We start from the raw sequence: 26,713 nt of genomic DNA, 5'->3' as shown, positions 1-26,713 counted from the left end.
TCTCCCATCCACTGCCTCCAACCCCATAGTCCCTCAACCCCACACCGCCAGTTTCTACCTCCTGCTCAAAATCCACAAACATGACTGCCCCGGCCGACTCATTGTCTCAGACTGATTCTACCCCACCGAACTCATCTCTGCATACCTCGACACGGTCCTGTCCCCCTTAGTCCAAGACCTCCCCACCTACGTTCGGGACACCACCCACGCCCTCTACCTCCTCCATGATTTTCGTTTCCCCAGCCCCAACGCCTTATCTTCACCAGTCCCTATACACCTCCATCCCCCATCACAAAGAACTCAAAGCCCTCCGCTTCTTCCTTTCCCACTATACCAACCAGTATCCTTCCACTGACACCCTCCTTCAACTGACTGAACCGGTCCTCACCCTGAACAACTTCTCTTTCCAATCTTCCCATTTCCTCCAAACCAAAAGAGTAGCCATGAGCACCCGCATGGGCCCCAGCTATGCCTGCTTCTTCGTAGGATATGTGGAACATCTTCCGCAACTACACTGGCACTACTCTCCACCTTTTCCTCCGCTACATCAATGACTGTATTGGCGCTGCCTCATGCTCCCACGAGGAGGTTGAACAGTTCATCCACTTTACCAACACCTTCCACCCCACCTCAAATTCACCTGGACTGTCTCAGACTCCTCCCTCCCCTTCCTAGATCTTTCCATTTCTATCTCGGGCGACCGAATCAACACGGACATTTACTATAAACCGACCGACTCCCACAGCTACCTAGACTACACCTCCTCCCACCCTGACCCCTGTAAAAAAACGCCATCCCATATTCCAAATTCCTTCGTCTCCACCGCATCTGCTCCCAGGAGGACCAGTTCTAATACCGTACAACCCAGATGGCCGCCTCCTTCAAAGACCGCAATTTCCCCCCAGATGTGGTCGACGATGCCCTACACCGCATCTCCTCCACTTCCTGCTCCTCCACCCTTGAGCCCCGCCCCTCCAACCACCACCAGGACAGAACCCCACTGGTCCTCACCTAACACCCCACCAACCTCCATATACAGCGTATCAACCGTCATCATTTCAGCCACCTCCAAATGGACCCCACGCCCAGGGATATATTTCCCTCCCCTCCCCTATCAGCGTTCCGAAAAGACCACTCCCTCTATGACTCCCTCGTCAGGTCCACACCCCCCACCAACCCAACCTCCACTCCCAGCACCTTCCCCTGCAACTGCAAGAAATGCAAAACCTGCGCCCACACCTCCCCCCCCCCCCCCCCCCCCCTTACTTCCCTCCAAGGCCCCAAGGGATACTTCCATATCCACCACAAATTCACCTGCACCTCCACACACATCATTTACTGCATGTGCTGCACCCGATGTGGCCTCCTCTATATTGGGGAGACAGGCCGCCTACTTGCGGAACGTTTCAGAAAACTCCTCTGGGACACCTGGACCAACCAACACAACCACTGTGGCTCAACACTTCAACTCTCCCTCCCACTCCAAGCACATGCAGGTCCTTGGACTCCTCCATTGTCAGACCATAGCAACACAACGGTTGGAGGAAGAGCACCCCATCTTCCGCCTAGGAACCCTCCAACCACAAGGGATGAATTCTGATTTCTCCAGTTTCCTCATTTCCCCTCCCCCCACCTTCTCTCAGTCAAATCCCTCGAACTCAGCTCCGCCTTCCTAACCTGCAATCTTTTTCCTGACCTCTCCGCCCCCACCCCCACTCCGGCCTATCACCCTCACTTTGACCTCCATCCACCTATCGCATTTCCAACGCCCCTCCCCCAAATCCCTCCTCCCCACCTTTTATCTTAGCCTGCTGGACACACTTTCCTCATTCCTGAAGAAGGGCTTGTGCCCAAAACGTCGATTCTCCTGTTCCTTGGATGCTGCCTGACCTGCTGCGCTTTTCCAGCAACACATTTTCAGCTCTGAGCTCCAGCATCTGCAGTCCTCACTTTCTTCTCCAGTGCGAAGATAAAATCTAATACCTTGGTCCTGTGCTTGAACATGGGGAACTAAAATAGAATGAGGAAGAACCTGGATAACGTAGACTGGAAACAAAGATTTTATGGTGGAACAGTTGATGAGCAGTGAAAGATTTTCAAAGACATTTTAGGAAGTGCTCAGCAAAGGCATATTCCAGTGAAAAGGAAGGACTGTAAGAAAAGGCGGTGGACAAAAGATAGGGAATTCTACACCAGTTAGTTTATTCTCTGCAGTTGGAAAGATGTTTGGGTCTATTATCAAGGAAGAAATAGCAGGGAATCCCGATACAAATTGTCCCATTGGGCAGACAGAGCATGGATTCACAAAGGGCAGGTCATGCTTGACAAATCGTTTGGAAATCTATGAAGACATTTTGAACAAGGTGGACAACAGTGACCCAGTGGATGCGGTGTACGTGGATTTCCAAAAGGCCTTCAACAGTGTGCCACGCAAGTGGCTGTTGCTTTATATAAGGGTGCATGGGATAGAGTATTAGCATGGATAGAAGATTGGTTGACTAACAGGAAGCAAAGAGTGGGGATAAATAAGCCTTATTCTGGCTGGCAATCAGTAACTAGTAGCGTGCCTCTCGGATCAGTGTTGGGACTGCAATTATTTAGAAGTGATACAGATGATTTGGAGTTGGGGACCACATGTAGGGTGTCAAAGTTTGCATATTAGACTAAGATGAGTAGCAGGACAAAGTGTGCGGAGGACTGGGAAACTTTGCAGGGGAACATAGATACATTGAGTGAGTGGGCAATGGTTTGGCAAGTGAAATATTATATTCATAAATGTAAAGTCATACTCTTTGGTTGGAGTAACATTAATAAAACGATTATTACTTGAATTTTTTAAAAAGTTACATTATTTGCTATGCAGAGGCACCTGAACATCCTTCTGCAGGAGGGTTAGTCACCAGGTACAACAATCAATTCAGAAAGCAAATGGAATTTTGGCCTTCATTGCTGAAGGGATCGTGTTTAAAAGCAGAGGTTATGTTCCAGCTGTATTGGGTGCTGGTGAGGCCACACCTGGAGTACTGCATGCAGTTTCTGTCTCCTTTCTTGCTCAAGGATGTACCGGCACTAGAGGGGGTGCAGAGGAGGATAACTATGTTGATTACAGAGGTGAGAGGTTTGACTTAACAGAGACTGAGTAGATTGAGATTATATTAATTGGAATTCAGAAGAATGGATAGATATAAAATAATGAATGGAACGAATAAAATAGAAGTAGAGAGGATGTTTCCACTGGCAGGTGAAGCTAGGACAAGAGGGCATCACCACAAGGTTAGAGGCAGCAAATTTAGGAGTGAATTGAGAAGGAACGTCTTGACCTTGATGGAGTGCATTGCCCAGGGAAGCATTTGATGCTGGTTCAATGAACGTTTTTAAAGATAAGTTAGTTTTTTTTAAAAGAAATAATTAATTAAGGAAAACGGTGAGAACGTGGGTAAATGGTTCTGCATCCACGAAATGATCAGCCATGATCTTATTGAATGGTAGAGCAGGCTCGAAGGGCAGGACGGCCTTCTCCTTTTCCTCGATCTTTTGTTCTTATGTTATGCATGCCTCCATCACTCGTGACTTGGAGGGGCTGGTGTTTTTTTTTATTTCAAAAATATACTTTATTCATAAAAAGATTTGATGGTCTGTACATTTGATCATGCCATACATATGTCCACATTTCCAAACACAGATTCGAATTTATCCTTGTCATTTACAATCCTGTGCATTTTTCAATCTTGTACATATTTTTGGCTGAGGCATCAGCAGAGCCCAAAAAAACGTCCGCATGGGCCCCCTGTTCTTCTTTAGGCAGGCCGATCTTACACGGTGGTCTTTCCCCACCGCACCTTGGCGGCAGCTGCCCCAAGCTTCAGCGTGTCCCTCAACACGTAGTCTTGGACCTTGGACTGTGCCAGTCTGCAACACTCGGTCGGGGTCAACTCCTTCAGCTGGAAGATCAACAAGTTTCGGACCGCCCAGAGAGCGTCCTTCACCGAGTTGATGATCCTCCAGGCGCAGTTAATGTTCGTCTCGGTGTGAGTCCCGGGGAACAGGCCGTAGAGCACGGAGTCCCGTGTCATGGCGCTGCTCGGGACGAACCTCGACAAGCACCACTGCATTCCTCTCCAGACTTCCTCTGCATAGGCACATTCCAGAAGGAGGTGTGTGACAGTCTCTTCCCCCCCGCAGCCACTTCGAGGACAGCGTGCGGTGCGGCAGAGAGTCCGCGCGTGCATAAAGGATCTCACAGGCAGAGCCCTTCTCACCGCCAGCCAAGCCACGTCTTGGTGCTTGTTGCAGGGGCTGGTGTTGGATTAGGAGGGACAAAATTAAAATTCACAGAACACCAGGTTATAGTCCAACAGGTTTATTTGGAAGCACTATGTTGCTGGTCCTTCATCAGGTGGTTGTGTGATTTTTAACTTTGTCCCTCACTCTTGTAACTGATAAACAGCAACAAAAGCCGTGTGCAAGCTCCAGCCAACAGTTGGTTTGTGGACAATGAAGAAGGTTATCTCAGAATACAATGGGATATTGATCAGATGGGCTGAGGACAGGCAGATAGGATTTAATTTAAATAGATTAGGTTAGGACAGCTGGTTGTCATAGACAGGTTGGACCGAAGAAGTGATTGATGTCAGCGGCGGACCAATGGAAAGGCAGGGGCGGAGCTGGAGGACCTGGCGGGGCAGTTGGTCCTCCGGCCAATCAGTGAATGAGGGGCGGGACTAGACTATATCACGTGATCATCCTCGCGGTGGGCGCGGATGTTCAGTGTGTGTGTGTGCGGAGAGCTGTCGGTAAGGAAAGAAATAAACAGCAGGAAGCGGGAGGGAAATGGTGTTGGTATGGTCTGAGAGGTTTTACAATCATTTGGTACACATCGGAAAATACAAATTTGAAACTTACAGTCCAGTTTTTGCAGCAAATGGGAAAATGCCTCGTTGAGTAATCGGCCCGAGTGAGCGCCGCCATCTTTATTCGGGGCAATGAGTCACTGGACACGTGCGCGGCCGCCAGCTTTGTAGGGGGCAAAGTTCAGAGGGATGTATGTACAGCCTTCTCTGGTAAAAAGAGTCATAGGGCAGGATTTACACAGAGCACATTCAAACCCACAGAAATTGATTTTTTTTTTCTGGATTTGTTTCGTCATTCATTTAAATGATTTGGATGTGAATAGAGGCCGTATAGTTAGTAAGTTTGCAGGTGACCCCAAAATTGGAGGTATTGTGGACAATGAAGAAGGTTATCTCAGAGTACAGTGGGATATTGGTCAGATGGGCCAATGGGCTGAGAAGTGGCAGATAGGATTTAATTTAGATAGATTAAGCTAGGATATCTGGTTGGCATAGGTTGGACCGAAAAAGCCTGTTTTTGTGCTAGACATCTTTGACTGTGGGATCATAAAAGTGAACTCTGCTCTGGTTCACCTCTGGGTTCTCTGATGTCCACTTGTTCATTATCTAGCTTCCTCAGTCTCTCATGGGTATATTTTTGCTCTGTATAGTATTTTACTATTACTTTCACAGCTGTTTTGTAAATGAATTCAAAAATGTAGAGCTGGAAAAACACAGCAGGCCAGGCAGCATCCGAGGAGCAGGAGAATCGACGTTTTGGGCAGAAGCCCTTCTTCAGGAAGGTAAATGAATTGTCCACTGCTGCTTGGCTCCTGAGCATACGCTGTTCGATTATCAGGTTATTTTTTCCACAATATCTTTGACAGTCAAGAATTCTTTTTTCCAATAAGCGAGTGCATTTTCCTTCAATTTCTGACAGTCAAATTCTGCACCATTTTCATTCCCTGTAATTCATGTTGTACTCCCTCAAACATCAACTGTGTATTTCTCCTTCCACAGAAACCAGTGATCAATGCCAAAGCCTGGTTGCCAGTGGAGAGGGTGATGTTTGACTGACTTGTACTGCTGCAGTTTGTATGGTGAAGGTGCTCCCACAACGTGGTTGGGTAAGAGACGTTACAGATTATTCACTCAGCGATATTGAAGAGTAGAAGATATCTGTGCAAATCATCATGGTTTTAATTTCACAAAAATATTATTGAGAAGTTTGGACATAAGGCTACAGATGGAGAATATTGTGTACAGTAACCAAAACCATTGCCAAATAAGCAGTTTTTCAAGAATGCCTTAAAGGAAGAAAGTAGATCTTAGAGAGTTAGAGTGGGGATTCCAGACCAAGTTCCCTTGGAGTCTATAGAAACATTCACACAGGAGAACTCAAAAATAAACACATCATTGAGAGTCTGAACTAAAATGAGTTATTGAGATATGAAAGGGTGTGTGGTGCAGGGAGATAGGAATGATTACAGCCAGGAATTAATTCAAAGGTGCGAAAGTAAATGGTTGTTGCTTATAAATGGGAGTCTTTTGATTGATCAGCAAGTTTTGGTACAAGTGAGCAGTTCGGCAGTAGTGTTTTCAATATTCTTGAGATTATCGGGAGGGTGAATGTGGGATGCTGGCCAGGAGTGGGTTTAGATAGTGAAATCTAGAGTTAACAAAAGGAATGAATGAGAGTTTCAGCAAATGAGCTGAGACTGTGGTGAGGTCAGGTGATATCACTGAAGTCGAAATAGTGGACCTGGAGGGGGTCTGGCCTGTCATCCTCACCTCATTCAGCTGTTTGTCAGTTTGTGAATCAAGTCTGCAACAAGCTCAGGAACTGAGTGGCCCTGGCAGAACCCAAACTGGGCATCGCTGAGCAGGTTATTGCTGAGCAGTTGCTTGACAGCACTGTTGATGACACCTTCCATCACCTCACTGCTGAGTGAGTGTGGACTGATGGAGGACAATTGGCTGAGTTGGATCTGCCCTGTGTTGTGTTGGAACATCCCTGAGCAATGTTCCACAAAGTCGGTAGGCGCCAGTGCTGGAACAGTACTTGCCTTCGTGGGCAGCAGATTCTGGAGCACAGCCAACAGTATTATTGCCAGAATATTGGCAGGGCCCATACATTTACACTGCTTATCCATTTCTTGATCTGATTTGAAATGAGTTTTCAGCCAAGTTGATTCATATCTGTGATGTGAGGGACCAATGGAGAAGGCTCATCCACCTGGCACTGCTGGCTGAAAAGCGCTGCTAATGCTGTCCTCTTATCTGTTGCATGAATGTGTGAGACCCCTCCATCGGTCAGGGTGGGGATATCTGTGATGGTTCCTCCAGTGAGGAGTTTAATTGTCCATCACTATTCTTGACTAGGTGTGGCAGAACTGCAGAACTCCGATCTAATCTGTTGGTTATGGGCTCACTTAGTTCTATTTGGTGTTGCTTGTGCTGTTTGCCATGCAAGTTTGGTAGCTGCACCAGGTTGGCACCTCATTTTTAGGTATGCCTTGTACTGCTCCTGGCATGCCCTCCTGCATTCACCATTGAACCAGGGTTGATTCCCCTGCCTTGATGTTAATGGTTAAGTGGGGGATATCAGGCCATGAGATTTCAGATTGGGCTGGAGTACAGTTATGCTGCTGTTGTTGGCCCACAGTGAGACAGAAGTTGCAGGGTCAAGAGGGCTGATTGTGTTGTATTTTCCAGTGCATTGGTAGATGTAATGTGGTCCATCCAGTTTCATTCCTTTGTTGAGACTGTGCAGTGATTAATACAATGAGTAACTTGATGGGCCACTGTCGGGTTTCTTTCCCTCAAGGACATTGTCAATGGCAGAAAAACATCCCCAATGGTTCCGTGGCAAACAGTAGATTCTTCATGCCAGTTATTTTTTTTCTTAAATTCAGAGCCACCCTCTACCGATTTGGGATTCAAACCTGAAGTTCAGTTGTATATTTTAATATTCTTGATAAATGATAAATACGACAGGTTTGTTCACTTATTTTTAGAATCACTATCACAGGTTTTGTTTATTGTTTTGGAAATAAAAACACTGTCCATTACCCTGTTTCCTCCATCCTCCCCTCCAACAACAAGAGTGAGGAGCACATGGAGTTTCTCTGTCTATAACATTGAGACAATCCAATCAGCTGCCTCTGCTTCTTTCCTCCCTCTCCACTAGCCCACCGAGCCAAACTGCCTCACAAGAGTGCTCCTCATTTTAGTCCTAAACTTGCATTTCGAGTCCCTTGTCAAGCCTTATTAGAGGTCATCTTGACCATTTACCCTAGTGTAGATAAATCATGGACATTCCAAATCTCTGTCTCATCCTCCCACTTGTCACCGCCCTCCCTCCTTCCACCACGGTCACCTCCCCCCCCCCCCCCCACTTGCAATTCACAGATATTGTTCCATGATCTGTCTGTCTGTCTTTTCTGGTTATGTCCTTCTCTCCCATTCTCCTAAAACCTAATATTTGACCTCACCATTGTTGGAAAATCCTGCTCCGTCTCCACTCTCCCTTTCCTTTCTGAATTCCTTGTATTTGGTGTCCCTCCAGGGTCTATCCTTGGTCCGTCCTGTTTCTGACCTACATACTGCCAGGAGATAACCGCCCAAAAGCACTGTTGAGTTTCACATGTACACTGACAATGTCCAGCTCTCCCTCCCCATCATCCCTCTCCATTACTCCACTATTACTCAGTTATCAAACTGCTTACCACGCTTCGATTAGCTGCAATTCACTCCAATGATACACTGTCATTGTTAAACCCATTGCCTTCAGTTGCTATTCCAAATTCATTTCCCTTACTGCTGTGTCCCTCCCTCTCACTGGGAAGTGTCTGAGGCAGAACTACACTCTTCACAATATTGCTCTCATATCTGACCCCAAGGTGACCTTCTGATCAGACATCTACACAATCACAAACACCAGGAATTCCAATCTCTAAAACGTTGCTTATCTCCTTCTCACTCCAGCTCCATTGCTACTGAAACCCTAACCTGTGTTGGTGTTGCCTTTAACTTGAGAAATCTGAAACAGAACCCTTGATTCCGCGACTGATCCAGAATCTGGTTCAAGACTCACCGTAATGGGACACATCCTCTCCATATTTACCCTGTCAAACCTTGACAGAATCCTGTATGTTTCAAAAGGATCACCTCTCATTCTTCCAAAGTCCAGTGAGTAGATTCCCAACTTGTTCACCCTTTGCTTACAGGATAATCCCTTCAAAACAGGGATCATCCCAATGGATCTTCTCTGAAATGCCTCCAATAAACTGCTCTATTTCATGAACTAAAGTGACCAAATCTGTTCACGTTACTCCAGATGTGGTCTCACTTGTCATTTGTTTAGTTGCCCTAAGGTATATACTCCAAACTCTTATATTGCAAACTCTTTGAAATAAGGGACAGTATTCCATTCCCTTTCCTGATTCCCTGTTGTAACTGTGTGCTCGCTTTCTGTTTCCTGCTCATTTTCCCCCAGTCCCTTTGTGATGCAGCTTTCTACAGTTTATCCCAAGTTATACTCTATTTGCCAACTTGTTGCCCAAGTTTCCTGTGAATATCTCTCTGTTAACTGTTTATAATCCTTTTGGAACTTTCCTGTTATGCCTTTTCTAGGAGATTTCCCCCTCATAATTCGAAACATGTACTAAGAGCACTGGGCAGTGGGAAGCATGCACAGTTGCTATCTTTCAGGGATACTCTGTTTCATGATTGGGCGGAGCTTGTTGCCCATTGGTCAGAATGGAGACATCTTGCCCATCAAGGTGCATGAGCCTTTCACACCCCATGTCTTATTGAGGAGGCACAGCGGCAGAATGGAAGGAAAGAAAAGGAAGGAAATCCTGCTCTCCATATCTCACTGAATCTTGGGATATTCTGTCCCATGTTCAGTCACATGAAGTCCCAAGGTGGAAACTCATAGAAACCCACATAGATTTGCCCTTGAAGAGCCTGCTGACCTCCACCAGGGGTAATGTGTACAGTCCTCCTGGGCCAGGAGGAAGGGATTGTATGAGTTTCAAACTTGAACTGACAGTGACGGATTTTATAAACTTGTATTATAGGCAGATATTCAGATGGTAATCTCAGTCACTGTAACGCCAAACTGACAGAATTACTCAATACATCAGGGCCTGGATATTCGTATTGTGTTCCAGATCAATACCATTTGCTGAATAAAAGTTCTCCCTTGAAACAAACCATCCTTTCAATAGATCTTCCCAAATCTTCAACATGTGTCCTGTAATCCTTGTATAATGAGCTGAAGGGTCTAAGGTTTATTATAATAATGCGTAACTTTTGTAAACCACTTTGTCACAGCTCCCCAAATTTCTTTTGCTACAAGGAGAACACCCCAAACCCCTGATTTCCCAATGTCTGTTTGCTCTCTATAAGGTACACATCAGGGTTGTGTTGGAACATTCTCCACTTGCCTGCATCAGTGCACCCCCCCCCCCCCCCCCCAACAATATTAAAGAAAGTGAACAGCCTCCAGGATAAAGTACTGTACCCGAGTGAGTTCCCATCCACCACCTTCAGCATTTCCTTTCCCCACCCTCGAGGCACAGTGGCATCACTGTGTAAAAGACCAAGTCAGCATTGTCCTCCCCGACCATAGGACTGCTCTCTCATGAGAGAGAGATGTCTGGTAGTGGTTAACCTGAATATTACCACAGCGCAGGCAAGGGGAGAGGTTGAAAAGGAGAGTCCATTAATTGCGGATGGTTATTCTTGATGTGTATTAGCAACACACATGTCACGTGAACAATTAATGTTAAAAAAGGCCCACAAATTCTGCAACTAAAATCCCCCATTCCTTGAACCATCCTGGTAAATCTCCTGTGCCCCCTATCAGGGACCCTGCCATCCTTCACAATGTGTGGGCGATCTGTGGTTCGCACAGACCCAGCTGCTCTGTGTTCCTGTGGGTGATAGCATAGAGCAACAGTTGCATTAAACCTCACTGTCTGGAAGAGAGTGAGAGACAGAAATCCTGAAGGCATTTAAAATCTATTTCGGAACACACTTGCAAGGCCAAAGCTGACAGGTCTATGGGCTCTGTGCTGGAAAATGGGATTAAAATAGTTAGCTGGGAGATTTCTTTACAGCATAAATCCAATGGACCACAAACCGGTTTTTTCATGTAGACCACAAACGCGTAATATAGGAATATGACAAGCCACAATAGAAACCAGGTCAGAGAAGGTGATATTAGAATAGATGATACGTGATTAAATAATGTTTTTTGGAGGAAAAATGTGACAGAGGTTAAGCGGGACATTGTGGATCTCTGGGTGCAGGAATCTGAAATAAAAATGGGTTATCTTGAAGGCTGGAATTAAAGAAAGGCACATCACCGAGATTTGAGAGGGTGGAAAAGATTAAAGATAGAAAGTGTGTTGAGACTGGAGGAGATTAGAGATTGGAGGATGTTGCAGAGATTGAGATGTCTTTGATGCCAGAGATAGTGAGGCTAGAGAGGAATTACAGAGATAAGGATGAGTTGTTCGCTTTCCCAACACTACCTCTTTACTGATAATGATTGTTTCTCTGTCCTCATCTGCCACATCCTCCATAGGCCTGCGACAATGAGAGTACACTGACAGTATGTTCCTGTTAAGGCCAAGGCTGGGAGGTGTCGAGAATGCTGCATGACCTGAGAAATTGAGGCTCTGGTCAAGAAAATGAAGGGAAGATATGGCAGGTACAGACCATGGGGTTTGAGTGAGTCCCTAGGGGACTATAAGGGCAGTAGGAGTATACTCGCGGGAAACCAGGAGGCGAAAAAGGGGACATGAGATAGCTTTGGGAAAAAGGTTTAAGGAGAATCCAAAGAGATTCTACAAATACACTAAAGACAAAAGAATAACTAGGCAGAGAATAGTGACCCTCAATGATCAACAAGACTGTCTATGGAACAGCAGGAGGTGGGAGAGATTCTGTAAGTATTTCATGTCAGTTTTTACTGAAAGGGGATGTGGAAGTTAGAGAAGTTGGAGAAATAAATAGTGATAACTTGGCGAGTGTACATATTAAAGAGGAGGAGTACTGGATGTCTTAAAATGCATAAAAGTGGATAAATCCCTGGAATTTAATCATGTATATCCCAGAACTTTGTAGGTAATTAGAGAAGCTTTTGCTGGGCCCCTCACTGTGATATTTGTATCATTGATCGCCACATGTGAGGTGCTGGAAGATTTGTCCCATTATTTGAGAAAGGTGGTAAGGAAAAGCCAGGGAACTATAGACCGGTGAGCCTGAAGTCAGTGGCAAAGAAGTTGTTGGAAGGGATTCTTAGGGACGGGATTTACATGTCATTGGAAAAGCAAGAAAATATTAGGGAGAGTCAGCATAGCTTTGTGCATTGAAATCAGTACCTTGGACTTGAGAAAGACACAAGGTTTCACATAACACACTGGTTAGCAGGTTCAGTACCATAGAATTCTGTCAGAACTAGCTGTTTGGATACGGAATTGGCTGGAAGGTCAAACAGTCATAGATGGACAGCACAGAAACAGAGACCCGTCAGTCCGACCAGTACATGCTGATCAGATATCCCAATGCAATCTAGTCCCACCTGTCAGCACCCGGCCCATATCCTTCCTATTCATATAGACATGAAGATGCCTTTTAAATGTTGCAATTGTAATGGCCTCCATCACTTCCTCTGGCAGCTCATTCCATACACGTCCCACCCTCTGTGTGAAAACGTTGTCTCTCAAGTCTCTTTAAAGTCTTGCCCTCGTACTATAAACCTATGCCCTCTTGTGCTGGGAACCCCCACGCCAGGGAAAAGACTTTGTCTATTTATCATATCAATCCATCTCAGGTTTTTATATACATAGATAAGATCACCTCTCAGCCTCCGACGCTGCAGGGAAAACAGCCCCAATCTATTCAACCTCTATTCAACCCCCCAGCCTAACTCAAATCCTCCAACCCTGGCAAAGGTCTTGTAAATCTTTTCTGAACCCTTTCAAGTTTCACAACATCCTTCCAATAGGAGGGAGACCAGATTTGTACACAACGTTCCAAAAGTGGCCTAACCAATGTCCTGTACAGCCACAACATGACCTCACAACTCCTGTACTCAATACTTTGTCCGATAAAGGAAAGCATACCAAATGCCGCCTTCACTATCCTATCTACCTGCACTCCAAGGATTCTTTGTTCAGTAACACTCACCAGGACCTTACCATTAAGTGTATAAGACCTGCTAAGATTTGAGTTTCCAAAATGCCAATCCTCAGCCCATTCACCCATCTGATCAAGATCCCATTGTACTCTGAGGTACTGTTTATCACTGTCCACTACACCTCCAGTTTTGGTGTCATCTCACTAACTATACCTCCAATGTTCACATCCAAGTCATTGATATAAATGATGAAAGGTAGTGGATCCAGGAGTGATCCTTGTAACAGTCCACTAGTCACAGGCCTCCAGTGTGAAGAGCCAGTTCTGTATCCAAATGGTTAGATCTCCCTGTATGCCATGAGCACTAACCTTGCTGAGAAGTCAGTGTCAGAGTGGAGGGTACTTTTTGGACAGGAAGCCTGTGATGACCAATATGCTGTCAGGCTGTGTACTGGGTCCACTGCTTTTTGCCATTTATATAAATGATTTCTATGTGAATATAGGAGCTATGGTTAGTAGGTTTACAATAGACACCAAAATTGGAGGTGCAGTGGACAGCAAAGTTACCCGAGAGTACAATGAGACTCCAATCAAATGTGCTGAGGAGTGGCAGATTCAGTTTAATTTAGATAAATATGAGTTTCTGCATTTTGGAAAAGCAAATCAGGGTGGGACTTCTACACTTAATGGGAAGGTCCTGGTGATTGTTGCTGAACAAAGAGATCGTGGAGTGCAGGTTCATAGTTCCTTGAAAGTGGAATCATAGATAGGCAGGGTAGTGAAGAAAGTGTTTGGTGTACTTGCCTTTATTGGTCAGTGCATTGAGTACAGGAGTTGTGACGTCATTTTGCGGCTGTACAGGACATTCATTCAGCCACTTCTGGAATTCTGCTTTCAGTCCTGCTCTCTCTGCTATCGAAATGATATTGTTAAACTTGAAAGGATTCAGAAATAATGCAAAGATATTGCCAGGGTTGAGGGATTGAGCTATAGGGAGAGGCTGAATAGACTGAGGCTGTTTTCACTGGAGAATCGGATGCTGAGAGGTGACCGTAGAGTTTGATAAAATCGTGAGGGACATGGATAGGGTAAACAGCCAGGGTCTTATTCCTGTTTAGGTGAGTCCAACACCAGAAAGCACAGGCATGAGGGAAAAGATTGAAAAGGGATATTAGGGGCAAAGTTTCAAGCTGAACATGGTACGTGTATGGAATGAGCTGCCAGAGAAAGTGTGGAGGCCGGTACAGTTACAATATTTAAAAGGCATCTCATTGGATTTGTGATTGGGAAAGGTTTAGAAGGATATGGGCCAACTGTTGGCATATGGGCCGAGATTAATTTAGGATATCTGGTCAGCATGGACAAGTTGGACTGAAGGGTCTGTTTCTGTGCTGTACATCTCTATGGCACTAATAAATTAAAATTAAGATAGGTTTCTCTTTTATGGAGAGTTAGCAGAAGGTCTGACAATTCTCCTTGGAGCTGAGAAGGTTAAGCAGTGATTTCGACCAGGAGTTGATTTGTTTCCAGGGTATTTCATTTACAGAGAGACAGAGTGAGAAATTTTTAACGTCACAATTTTTAGTAACTATTTTCAGGTAACTGGCAAATAATGCAAAGAAAAATGTGAAGATTATTTTACTCACTAAGTTCTGAGCATCTGGAACAGTTTGACCAACAGCTGGATGCAGATTCAGTAATTATTGTCTAAACAAATTTGAAATTTAACATTTTTAAGGAAGGATTTGGAGGGCTCTGTCCAAATGGGAGGTGAGTTGGGACTGACTGGTACCATCTCCAGAGGGAGAGTGTACAGCCCCAATGGGCTGAATAGCCCTCAGCCCCTGTCCTCTGTGACACTGACCCATTCACTGTGAATGATGAAGCTCATCACAGGGCAGAGCCGTAGAGATGTACAGCATGAAAACAAAACCCTTTGGTTAAACTGGGCCATTCTGACCAGATATCCCAATCTAATCTTGTCCCTTTTGCAAACACTTGGCACGTATCACTCTACACCCTTCCTATACATATACCCATCCAGATGCCAAATGGTATAATTGTACCAACATCCTCCACTTCCTGACAGAAGACTCCATACACGCACCAACCTCAGTGGGGAAAAAAATGCCCCTCAGATCCATTTTAAATCCTTCCCCTCTCACCTTAAACCTACACCCTCTCATTCTCGACTCCCCGACCCCAGGGAAATGACCTTGTCTATTTATCCTACCCATGACCCTCATGGTTTTATAAACCTGTATGAGGTCACCCCTCAGCCTCTGATGCACCTGGGAGGATCCCACCACTCAGGTCACAATGGGGCCTGGCTGATTGACACAGCTTCAGACCAATAGGAGAGTTGGCGTGATCCTCCAGCCAATGGGAGTGAATGAGGGGTGGGTCCAGCAGGCCAACACATGACCATCAGCTTTGCAGGCGCAGTGTCACTGTGAGAGGGGACTGAATGTGAAGGAGTGGGAGAGACAGCAGATACTGGGAGAGAGATGGAGTTAGTGTGGACTGGGAAGGTTGATAAACACTGTTTCATTCTGCTGGACCTGAATTAGATACTCCGGGTAAATTAGAACCAGAAGAACTGCGGATGCTGTAAATCACACACAACAACCAGAAGGTACTGGAAATGCTCAGCAGATCTGGCAGCATCTGTGAAAAGAAATCAGTTCGCATTTTCGATCCAGTGACGCTTCCTCAGGAACTGACGTTACTGAGAAAAAAAGTCTGTTTTTATGCAGAAGGTAGGGGTTAAGGAGTAAATGATAGGTGGGGATAGAGTCCAAAGAGAGAGAGAGAGGAGCAGTTGGACAAAGGACTGAATAACGATCGGATGGGGGGGGGGGGAGGTGAATAGCTGTTTATGGGGACTGTTAGTGGCTAACCATAGGTAATGTGTAATGGTAGGCTACGTAATAACAAGGCCTGGTATGTGGGGTAGGGGGCAAAGATGAGGTGTTCTTCCTCCAGATGTTGGGTGGCTCGGATTTGGGGATGGAGGACTTGCATGTCCTTGGCAGCATGGTGGCGGAGGGAGTGGGGGGTAGCCGAAATGGTCGGCCACAGGGCGGTGGGTTTGGTTGGTGCATGTGTCCCAGATATGTTCCCTGAAATATTCCACAATTTGAGGTGTTTGGGTGGGCAGGGAAATGTCTGCTGGATGTGGGAGGATCCAGTGGTGCCTTGGATGGAGTTAAAGGGAGGGTTTGGGCAAAGATTTTCCATCTCTTGCAGTGGCAAGCAAAGGTGCCTGGAGTGAAGAGTGGGTTGGTGGGGAGTGTGGATCTAAAGTGGAAGTCACAGAAGGTATGAAAGGGGTGGGGAGGGAAATATATCTCAGGTGTTTGGATCGGATGGTGGAAGGTGAGGATGGTGGGGTTCCATCTTAGTTGAATTTGACGGGGTGGAGTTCAAGGGCAGTGGTGTGGGAAGTGGAGGAGATACACTGGAAGGCATTGTTAACAACATGTGAGGGGAGATTGCAACCCTTGAAATAGGAAGCCATTTAGTATGTTCTGAAGTGTTCTTCCAGCTTGCATCAAGCTTCACTGGAACACTGCAGTAAGCATGAGACAGAGATGTTGGACAGGGAACAGTCTTGTGTGTTAAAGAGCAGGCAACTGGAAGCTCAAGGTATTTTTTGCAGGCACAATGTAGCTACCATTTCCACCACTGCCACTGAAATGCTAGAAGGTTCCTGTCTCCTCCATTAACAACTTTCCACCTTCCCACTCCTTTATCTTTCCAAATGTTCCTGTGTCTCTTTGGACTCTGTCCCCACCTATTATTTACTCTTTAACCCCTATCTCCTGTAGCCCAAAGATCTGTAGGTTCGGTGAATTGGCCCAGCTAAGGTTCCCGTAGGGTTCAGGGATGTGCATTAGTTCGGGGGAAATGGAGAGTAATAGAATAGGAGAATGGGTCTGGGTGGGATAAACTTCGGAGGGTGGGTGTGGAATTGTTGGGCCAAAGGGCCTGTTTCCTGAAGGGATTCTAATTTTCCCAGCTGTCATCGGTTCGGAGGAAGGGTCACTGGACCCATGATGACCCATGGTGTGTGTAGGAGGAGGAAAGGGGAGAGTGGCAGCAGAAACCGGATGGAATGTATCAGTGTAGACTGGGTGGGTTTAGTTACACTCTGCAAGTCGTTAGTCTGAATTAGAAACTCTTGGTCCCACATTTGCAGCAAAGGGGAAGATGGCTTGGGCCTCAGGCAGTGAGAGGTCCTTGGTTATAGCCACCATCTTTATTTGGGGCAAAGTACAGTAAGGAGCATGTACTTGTCCTCTTCCTGGGTGGGGGTGGGGTGATTTGAAGAGGAGCATTTACACATCCAACACATACCAAGAGAAGTGTTTACCTTCACTGTTCATCTTGCACTGACTGTGAGCTTTGTTTTGTGAATTCATTTTATAGAATATTAATTGAGAATAATTGAGACTGGGATCTCAAAAAACATGTTTCTACAGTCAGCGGAGTCATCAGGATCTGAATATCATTGGCATTTAACTGTGGAACGAGAAAGGTTTGTCTGTTCTGTCTGTGGGAACATATCTTCAATATTTTTGTCAAGCCAAAAGCAGAAAGATGTTCAAGTTCATGGTTGGATCACCCTTGGGGTATGTGTTCAATTCTTGGCCCTGCAGCTGTGGAAGGAGGTATTGGCCCGAGAGAGAGCACAGATTTATCCAAATTACACCTCGTCTTTTTGCAGGAACTGTCAGATTTAGTCTCAATCATCCACTTTATAATGTTAATCTGTAAACTCCCTACTTCCAATTCTCTGCAAATTTCTCGTGGACTCAAATTCCAGCACCATTTCAGGTGGAATGTTCCAGATTCTGACAACTGTCTGTTCATTCAGAAACTGCTGAAGTCCATTTTGACTCTGGGGTTACAAAGGGCTGAATTGAAAGATGCAGTGCTGGTCCTGAGCTCCCATTGAGATGCATTGGAACAGTACAGGAGACTGAGGGCAGTGTAGGTGTGAGCAGACAATGAAAATGACAGGGCTGCACTGTGAGGGCTGCTTGGCTCAATGAGAGTGTTTTGGAGTTGGGTGTAAATAGTGAGGTGAGACAGGGAGAAGGTGAAGCTGAAACTCAGTTTTAGTTCAGGCCTTTCAGAAATTCACAGTCCAAATGGGAATAGCCATTTTTTCAGTGATACCTGTGGAGTATTTAAGTTTTTAAAGTATGACATATCAGCTTAAGTAAAGATATTTTTTGTTATTATAATGGACATGTTTGAAGTGAAGGAAGGTTACTCACTCATTTAAATTCTCTTAATGGGAGTAACTAGATGAATGTAGAGAGACGTTGTGACAGGAGCCCTCAGACCCGTGGTGTGCTCCTCTTGCACAATGTGGGAAATAAGGGCCGCTTCCAGTGTCCCTGACGGCTATTTGTGCAGCAAGTGTTCCCATCTGCAGCTACGGGGAAACTGCCTTTCAGATCTGGAGCTGAGAGTGGACTCACTGTGGAGCATCTTCAATACTGAGAATGTTATGGACAGCACGTTTAGTGAGTTAGTCACACTGCAGGTGAGGGTTACACAGGCAGAAAGGGAATGGGTGACCATCAGATCAAGTAAAAGGCTCAGGAAGTGAGTACAGGAGTCCCCCGTTGTTATCCCCTTCTCATACAGATACTGTATACCACTTGGGATTCTGTAAGGGCGGGAATGGGTGGGGTGGCTTCTCGGGAAATCAGCAACAGCCAGGTTCATGACACCACAGAGAGCTCTGCTGATCAGAACAAGAGGAATGAGAGTGGCAGGGCTATAGTGACAGGGGATTCAATAATCAGGGGTACAGCCAGGCACTGCAGTGCCCACAGACATGAATCCAGGATGGTATGTAATCTCCCTGGTGCCAAGATCCATGATATCATGGAGTGGCTGCAGGACGTTCTGGAGCTGGAGGGTAAACAGGCCGTGGTTGTGCAACACACAGATACCAACGACATCGCTAAACAGAGGGATGAGGGCCTGAAAGCTGGATATAGGGAGAGCAGAGATACATTAAAATGTAGCTCCTGAAATGTAATAATGTCAGACTTACTCCCAGTGCCATGTGCTAATGAGAGCAGGAATGAGAAGGTAGATCAGCTGGATGTGTGGCTGGGGTAATGGTGTACCACAGAAGGGTTTTGATTCTTCAGGCACTGGGACTGTTTCAGGGTGGGACCTATACCAGCCTGATCGGTTACCCCGGGTAGAGCTGAGACAAATCTGGTGGGGGCTTTTGCCAGTTCTGTTGGTGAGTTTGTAACTAGTCTGGCAGGTGGATGGGAACGAAAGTGTAGGCTTAGATGGGTCAGATTCAGGACAGGGAATGGGAGGGAGAATATTAGTGATGTAGTCAGCGGCTCAGAAAGCCAAAGAAAAGGAGGATTAAACGAAGATTGAGTCCCTCTTCAGCCATCAGTCCTGACATCCCAGGAATGTGAGTCAACAAAATATGGAGCTGTGTACATGTCTATGACTCTGTGCTTCAGCAAAATGGTGGAAATCTGCAATACAAACAAAAAGCGCTGGAGATCCTCGGCAGGTCGGGCAGCACTGGAAATGGTGACAGATGCAGGAAACATTGCAGCCTTGAAGAAGTGTTTAGATGATCACACCAGGCACTACAATATCGGTTACACGCTGAGTGCCAGAACGTGCGACTAGCATAACTAGGTGCTTGATGACCAGCATGAATACGATGGGGCTGGAAAGTTGACGTTTTGGGTCAGGGCTATTTATCAAGACTGACAAAGGGTCCTGACCCAAAACATCAACCTTCCTGCTCCTCTGATGCTTCCTGACCTGCTGCACCTCCCCAGGTCCACATTGTACAGACTCTGACTTCCAGCATCTGCAGTCCTTAACTATCTTCACATCCCAGGACTCCTCTGGTGATCCTCCTTTACACTCTCTCAATAACCAGGAGAGCCTTCCTTGGAAAAGGGGAACAAAGGTGTATACAGTATTCCAGGTGTGGTCTCACCAAGGCCCTTCCAGAAAGGGTTCCCTGCCCCCATCTTATCCATAATGGTCATCAAGCACACATGCCTGGTGTGATCATCTAAACACTTCTTCAAGGCTGCAATGTTTCCTGCATCTGTCAGCGTTTCAGATGCTGCCAGACCTGCTGAGGATCTCCAGCACTTTCTGTTTTCTCTGTTATGTTTTCTCTGTTATAGAGTATTGAATGGGGGGATTTGCAGTTGAGAAATTCAAATTGAACTTCATGTTACTTGATCCGTGCCGATCTGAATATCATTGGCCTTTTCATCTGGAAGGAAAGGTTTGCATTCTGTTCATGGGCTAATATTTCAAATGTCCGTGTGACGAAAAAAGTACTGAGACAGTGAAGTCCATGTTAGCGTGGGGACTTGGTTTTTGAAAGTCTAAACAATCATGGCACATTTCCCTGGAACAGTCAAGCCACAGATTGGTTTTGTATGAGGACAATTAGCCATGAAACCAGAAAGACAAAAGGATTCCTGCATCATGGAAAAAGCTATGAAAATGGGATTGTTGTAATGGAGTGAATTATTGATCATTGATTGTAATCCATTGGTGTTGTCACATCGGTTCCAGCGCCGTAGGGAAACACTGGAAATGTGATGAATGCAGTGTCAGTTTAAGTTATTCAACTGGAAAAGTGAAGAAGAAATTTACAAGGATGATGCCAGGTCTCAGGGGTCTGAGTTACAGGGAGAGGTTGGACAAGCGAGGACTTTTTTGTTTAGAGCACAGGTAACTGTGGGGGAATATTTTATAGTAGTGTATAAGACTATGAGAGGCATGGGTAAGGTGAATGCCTCGGTCTTTTTCGCAGGGACTCAAGGATTGGAGGGCATCCGGTTTAAGTTAGAGGAGAAAGAATACATGGGAAACTGAGGGGCAAGTGTTCTACACAAAGGTGGTATGGATATGGAATGAGCTGCCAGTGGAAGTGGTTGAGGTGGGTATATTAACAACAAGTGAAAGACATTTGGACAAATACAAGGATAGGAAAGTTTCAGAGGCAGATGGGCCAAGTGCAGGGATATGGGGTTAGTGTGGATGGACATTGATTGGTATGGGCCAGTTTGGGCCAAAGGGCCTGTCTCTGCTGTCGGATTCTATAACTCTAAGTGCATTTGCTATTTCTCCCCCTAACTCTGTTGGTATCCTGGGATGTATTCCATCAGGGCAATGAGACTTGTTTACCTTTAGCTCCATTAGCTTGCCTAGCTCTAACTCTTTCACGATAATGGTTATTATCTAGGGCCTCACCTTCCTCAGTCTCCTTATCAATTACTGGCATGTTCTTCGTATCCTCCACTGTGAAGACTGACTGCTGTGTGCTCATATTCCTGAACCCTGCTGGATAGGAATAACTGGGCACAGAACTCTGAGATGTCTTCTTTGAGTCTTTATTGATGAGACACGGCAGTTACCTGGATAGTGTACATAGAAAACACCTCCAGGCAGCATCAGGTAACTCCCCGCCTGTCGGATGTGCCACTCCCATTCTTAAACCTTTGTGGTTTGGGACTTTGAATACAGACTGTCTCTCAGTATTATCTCCATGGCAACGGCAGTTAGAAAGTCTAGTTCAGTTCAGCACTTTGTGGTTAAACCGCACACCCTTCCCCACACCCCTGTGGCTCCCTCAAGTATCTGACAGGCACTTCAGTTTCCGTGGGGCTGTCTATCGGGACTCTGATGTGGAGGAGCCGGGGTTGGGGTGGGGTGGACAGAGTTAAAAACCACACATCACCAGGTTATAGTCCGACAGGTTTATTTGGAAGTACAAGCTTTTGGGGTGTGCTGTGATTTTTAACTTGATCAGGATTATCTCTATGGTAACTGTTAAATGCTTCAACAATTACAGAGGCCATATGTTCCCTACACAATAGGTTTCCCTCTAGCAGTGTAAACTGCTATTCTGGCCCTGGGGATAGCTACTCATCACTTTTTATCCCCAATTTCATCATGCTTTCTGTAGATCTTTGAAGTTTTTCCAATCTCCGAATTTATCCTTGGTCTTTGACAGTTTGTATGTCTTCTACTTCAATTTGATAGACTCCCTTATTTCCTTAGACATGCAGATTAATCCTTTTCCTACAGTCCTTCCTTTTCACTGATATATACTTTTGCTGAGAAATTTGAAAAATTACTTTCATATTCCTCCACTGTCTGAGAACTGTCCCACAGTAAAGTCTTTGCTTCCAGTCTGCATTAGCCAACTCCTGCCTCATCCTATTGTAGTCTCCTTTGTTTAAGCACAGTATCTTGCGATTGGATTTAATCTTCTCGCGTTCCATCTGTGTTCTAAATTCAACCAGATTAATGACAAGTCTTTTTATCAGATTACGAGGTGAGGCGATGTTTCCTGGGTGTTTTGGTTTCATTGTCAGTGACCTTGGCTTTGTAATAAAGTACAGGATAGATATTCACACCAGAGTATTCTGGACGGTGTGAATGTACGACGCAATCTAAAACCATAAATCACTGTCTCCCCTCAGTTTAAAATTGCAAAACCATTATCTCCTCCACGATTCCTCACTATCTAAGTTTGGAACGCTAATCCACCTGACTATCCTGCTCTTTCTGAAAATCTCCTTTGGTGAAGATGGTGAGTTTTGGATTCATCTTTCTGGTTATTACCGTAAGAATATAAGCCCTGGGCACAGGAGAGGCAATGCAGCCCTTCGAACCAGCTCCACCATTTAATGCGGTGATGATTGAGCTCACCTCGGTCTCAGCTGGATTTTCCCGCCTGCTCTCTCTCACCCTTTATCTCATTGCAAATTAAAAATCTGTATCTCTTCATTAAATTTGCTCATTGTCTTGGCATCCACCGCATTTTGAATAGGGAATTCCACAGATTCACAACACATTGAGATAGGTACATTCTTCTTCATGAGAATAGAATAGAGTCCCTATAGTGCAGAAACGGGGTATTCATCCCTCTAATCCACACCAACCCTATGATGACCAGCCCATTCAGACCCACCCGTTCCCTGTATCCCTGCATTTCCCGTGGCTAATTACCTAACCAGCACATGCATGGACCCTGTGAGCAATTTGGCATGACCAATCCACCTCACCTGCACATCTTTGGACTGTGGGAGGAAACTGGAGCACCGAACAAAACCATGCAGACATGGGGAGAATGTGTAAGTTCCACACAGTTGCCTAACGCTGGAATCAGACCCGGGTCGCTGACGCTATGAAGCAGCAGTGCTAGCCACTGAGCCACCTCTGCTTAAAATCTGCTGCCCATTAATAACCTCCCCACCCCGCAAATGGCTGAATGTATATTCCTTACGTCAGAAGTCCGGGTGTCTAAGCGGATGTCTCAGTAAATCCCAGTGACAGCCCACATGTCCTGTGTGTCTGAATGGATATCCTATAAACAACACCCTCCAGCCCACACTTTCTTTCACTTTCCAGGGACAGGTCTCCAGAGGCTTCATGGGGACTACAACTCCCACAGTCCCTGAGGCAGGAACCACATGTGTGTGAGGAAACACGGCACTATACATGTACAGAATGTGGGTGGGTTTTGGAGCATGTTCTTTGGGATAACTAACAGAAAGCATATCACACTGTGATTGGCAGGAGAAGGGACGCATCTGCCTATAATACTGATCAGTTGGGGGGTCAAAGTGTCACTACGCCTAGATGGGACCAAGTTCTATTCGCAACTTGTCATAACACTGGGAATTGACCAATGGGAAACAAGGAAGAATCTGACCCATTCTCCCAGACTGAAGGTTCCTCTTCTGTCCAGGATCTGCCATCTCCCTGTCTGTTTCCTTTTGTTTCATTCTGCTGTTACATTATTGACTTGCAGCAACTGAAGGGAAAGGAAGTGAACCCAGAAAGGGTGCAGAGTCTAACCAGGGACGGGAAGTGGTGGCATGGATCTGTTTATCAGTAACTCCATGAGAATGGGGAGGGTGTGCAATAGGGGTAGCAGAGTCAGAATGGTGGGAGAGAGTAAGTGGGCTGGAGGGTTACAGTTTTGGGGGAAGAAAGGGGGAAAAGGGTATTCCAGAGAAACTAGAATTGTCTGTTCTGATTCTCTAATATGTACATATTCCTTTATACAGGGTGCTAGATAGTGAAGATTTGCAGACTGAAATCTCAAAATCAGGTGCAGATCATGAAAAAGTTAAACAACATTTGAAGAACCAAAGATGGAGATTCACTTGGCCAAAATCCTGCAACACTCTCCCTCCCAGCATTGTCGGTCTCTCTGCGCCAAATGGACTGTGAATGGTTCAAGACAGCAGCTCACTACCATCTTCTCAAGGGTAACGAGAGATGGGGAATAAATGCTGGCTGAGCCAGTGATGCCCATATCCTGGAAATGGTTTCTATCTCTAGTTGCTGAAACCCGGTTGATGTTACTGCAGGATGATGAGGGAGGCTGAGTGCATCCTCCAGGAGGCAGCACCATCACATTATCCCTACTTACACCAACACAGTAACATAGCAACATCACTGGAACAAAAGGCAGTGAAGCCAAAGGAGGACTTAGATATAGTTCTTCGAGGTAAAGTCATGAAAAGGGATTGGAACACAGCAGGAACAGGAGACTGAGCTGGATGGTCAGCTGTTTCCCATTGAATGGTGGAGCAGGATTGAAAGGCTGAATGGTCTCCTCCTGCTGCTATCTCCCAGGTATGTATATAGTCATGGAGCACGGGTAGGAAGGAGTGGGCAGGGATTCTCCAGGAGATTGCATTTCCACAACAGTTTTCAGTGAGGGATGGTTTGATGGATTTTATTTAACATTTATCTTTAACACAAGGTTTGTAAATTTTGGTTTTAAAACGTTGTAAGAGCTTTTTGCACCGCAAATAAAATTAAAGAAAATAAAATGAACTGTTTGAATATTAAAGTTTTAAAGCTTTCAAACTTTGTAAAACAAAATCCTGTCTATTCCCAGACACCATCACTTTCCAGCTACTCAAACTCCAGGGAAATATTCCCTCCCTGTCTGAACCTTTGGTTTGATTTAACAGCTTTTCCGTTCTCGTTCTATTAGCTGTGAAGTGTTCTTTTTACCCATTTCTCTGACCCAGAAATGTGATCACAGCAACCTTCCCACCATCAAAATCATCATTACGCCATTTTGCTTTTGGTTAACATAACCAGCAGTGCAAAAGTGAGGACTGCAGATGCTGGAAGCCAGAGCCTAGGTTAGAGTGGTGCTGGAAAAGGCCTTTTGCCAAAACGTTGATTTCCAGCTCCTCGGATCCTGCCTGACCTGTTGTGCTTTTCCAGCACTACTCTAATCTAGACATATAATCACCAGCAGTAAACCATTTGTGTAACCAATTGAATATTTCTAAACAAAGCCCATTACAGGCCAAGCAAACCATTACAAGTGACAGAGTGAGAAGGGACTAAATCAAAGTAGAGTTGGGGGGGAGGGGGTAGCGGTGGAGATAAAGCACTGTATCCCCTGAGGTGCCCACCTCTATCTAAAGGCATCGAGAGCATTGATCCACACCACATGCTCCTTCTCCAAGGACACCCTGCTGTGTAGCCTTTATCCTCAATCATAGAATAAAATCCCTACAGTGTGGAAGGAGAGCATTGGTCCATCAAACCCGACTGACCATCCGAAGAACATCACGCCCAGAGCACTGTAACACTGCATTTCCCATGGCTGATCCACCTATTCTGCACAATCCTGGACACGGTGGACAATTTAGCACGACTGATCCACCTGACCTGCACATCTCTGGGCTGTGGGAGGCAACCAGAGCACTTGGAGGGGACCCACACTATCATGGGGAGAATGTGGGAACTCGACGCAGGCCGTTGACCAAGGCTGGACTCCAACCTTGTACCTGATGCTGTGAAGCAGCCGTGCTACAGTCACAATTTAAATCAAAGCAGATGATCCCTGCTCATTGTCACATTGCTGTTTGTGGAGACTTACTGCCCAGAGAGACATCCTGAGGTTCAGAAAGTGGGAATGTAAGTTCAGTCACCTCCAGCCCAGTTAATGTGGTTAACAACAACCACATCAATACTCCAGCAGTGTCATCATGTACAAGGTCCACTCCTGACTCTGATGGACAGTAACATCAGAATCAGAGTCCTACTGTCCACACGGAGCAGGGGGGTGACCATTTCCCTGTGAGCACTCACTGGGCTCTCAATAGTGTTGAAGACGAAACAAATCTCTTGTCACACAGGGGGTTGAACAGCTCCTACTCAGTGTGAACACACTGGGGTCTTGGGGGCAGAATGAATCACTGAATCCCTTCTCCCACACTGACCATCTGAATGGCCTCTCCCCCTGTGTGGGCTCACTGGGGACTCCACAGATGCTGCATTTGAGTGAATCTCCCCCCACACTGGGAACAAGTGAATGACCTTTTCCCCAGAGTGAGCTCGCTGGTGTTTAAGCAGGTCAGAGGACTGAGTGAATGCTTTCCCACACACTGAGCAGGCGAATGGCCTCTCCCTGGTGGGAATGCACTAATGTCTCCGCTGATGAGAGATTTGAATGAATCCTTTCTCACACGTGGAGCTGGTGAAGGGTCTAAATCCACTGTGCCATCTCTGGTGCCTCAGCAGATTGTCAGATCGAGTAAATCCCTTCCCATACGTGGGGCAGGTGAACAGCCTCTCCGCAGTGTGACTGTGTCGGTGAGTGTCTCACTGGGAGGGGTAAGTGAATTCCTCATTCTGATTGAGTACGTCCTCCT

The 26,713-nt window shown here is 45.8% G+C and overlaps 1 long non-coding RNA gene across 5 annotated transcripts in view; it reads left to right on the top strand.

The window, feature by feature from the left end:
• The window catches only part of LOC140458924 (uncharacterized), a 65,751-nt gene extending 40,879 nt beyond the window's left edge, over positions 1-24,872 (top strand). For 2 of the 5 annotated variants that reach the window (XR_011953763.1, XR_011953759.1), the window contains exons 4-5: positions 5,850-5,956; positions 24,095-24,872. This is a non-coding gene — a long non-coding RNA (uncharacterized lncRNA). Of the gene's footprint in view, positions 1-4,739; positions 4,794-5,849; positions 5,957-11,427; positions 11,554-17,414; positions 17,524-24,094 lie in introns of those variants that run through there. The other 3 variants (XR_011953762.1, XR_011953761.1, XR_011953760.1) reach the window with 3 other exon arrangements.
• The last annotated feature ends 1,841 nt before the right edge of the window (positions 24,873-26,713 follow it).

This window comes from Chiloscyllium punctatum, chromosome 34 (assembly GCF_047496795.1).
Source record: "Chiloscyllium punctatum isolate Juve2018m chromosome 34, sChiPun1.3, whole genome shotgun sequence".
In the NCBI taxonomy this organism is placed as follows: Eukaryota; Metazoa; Chordata; class Chondrichthyes; order Orectolobiformes; family Hemiscylliidae; genus Chiloscyllium; species Chiloscyllium punctatum.
The sequence above is the reverse complement of the archived record's forward strand: the minus strand, read 5'-3'. Positions and strand labels throughout refer to the sequence as shown.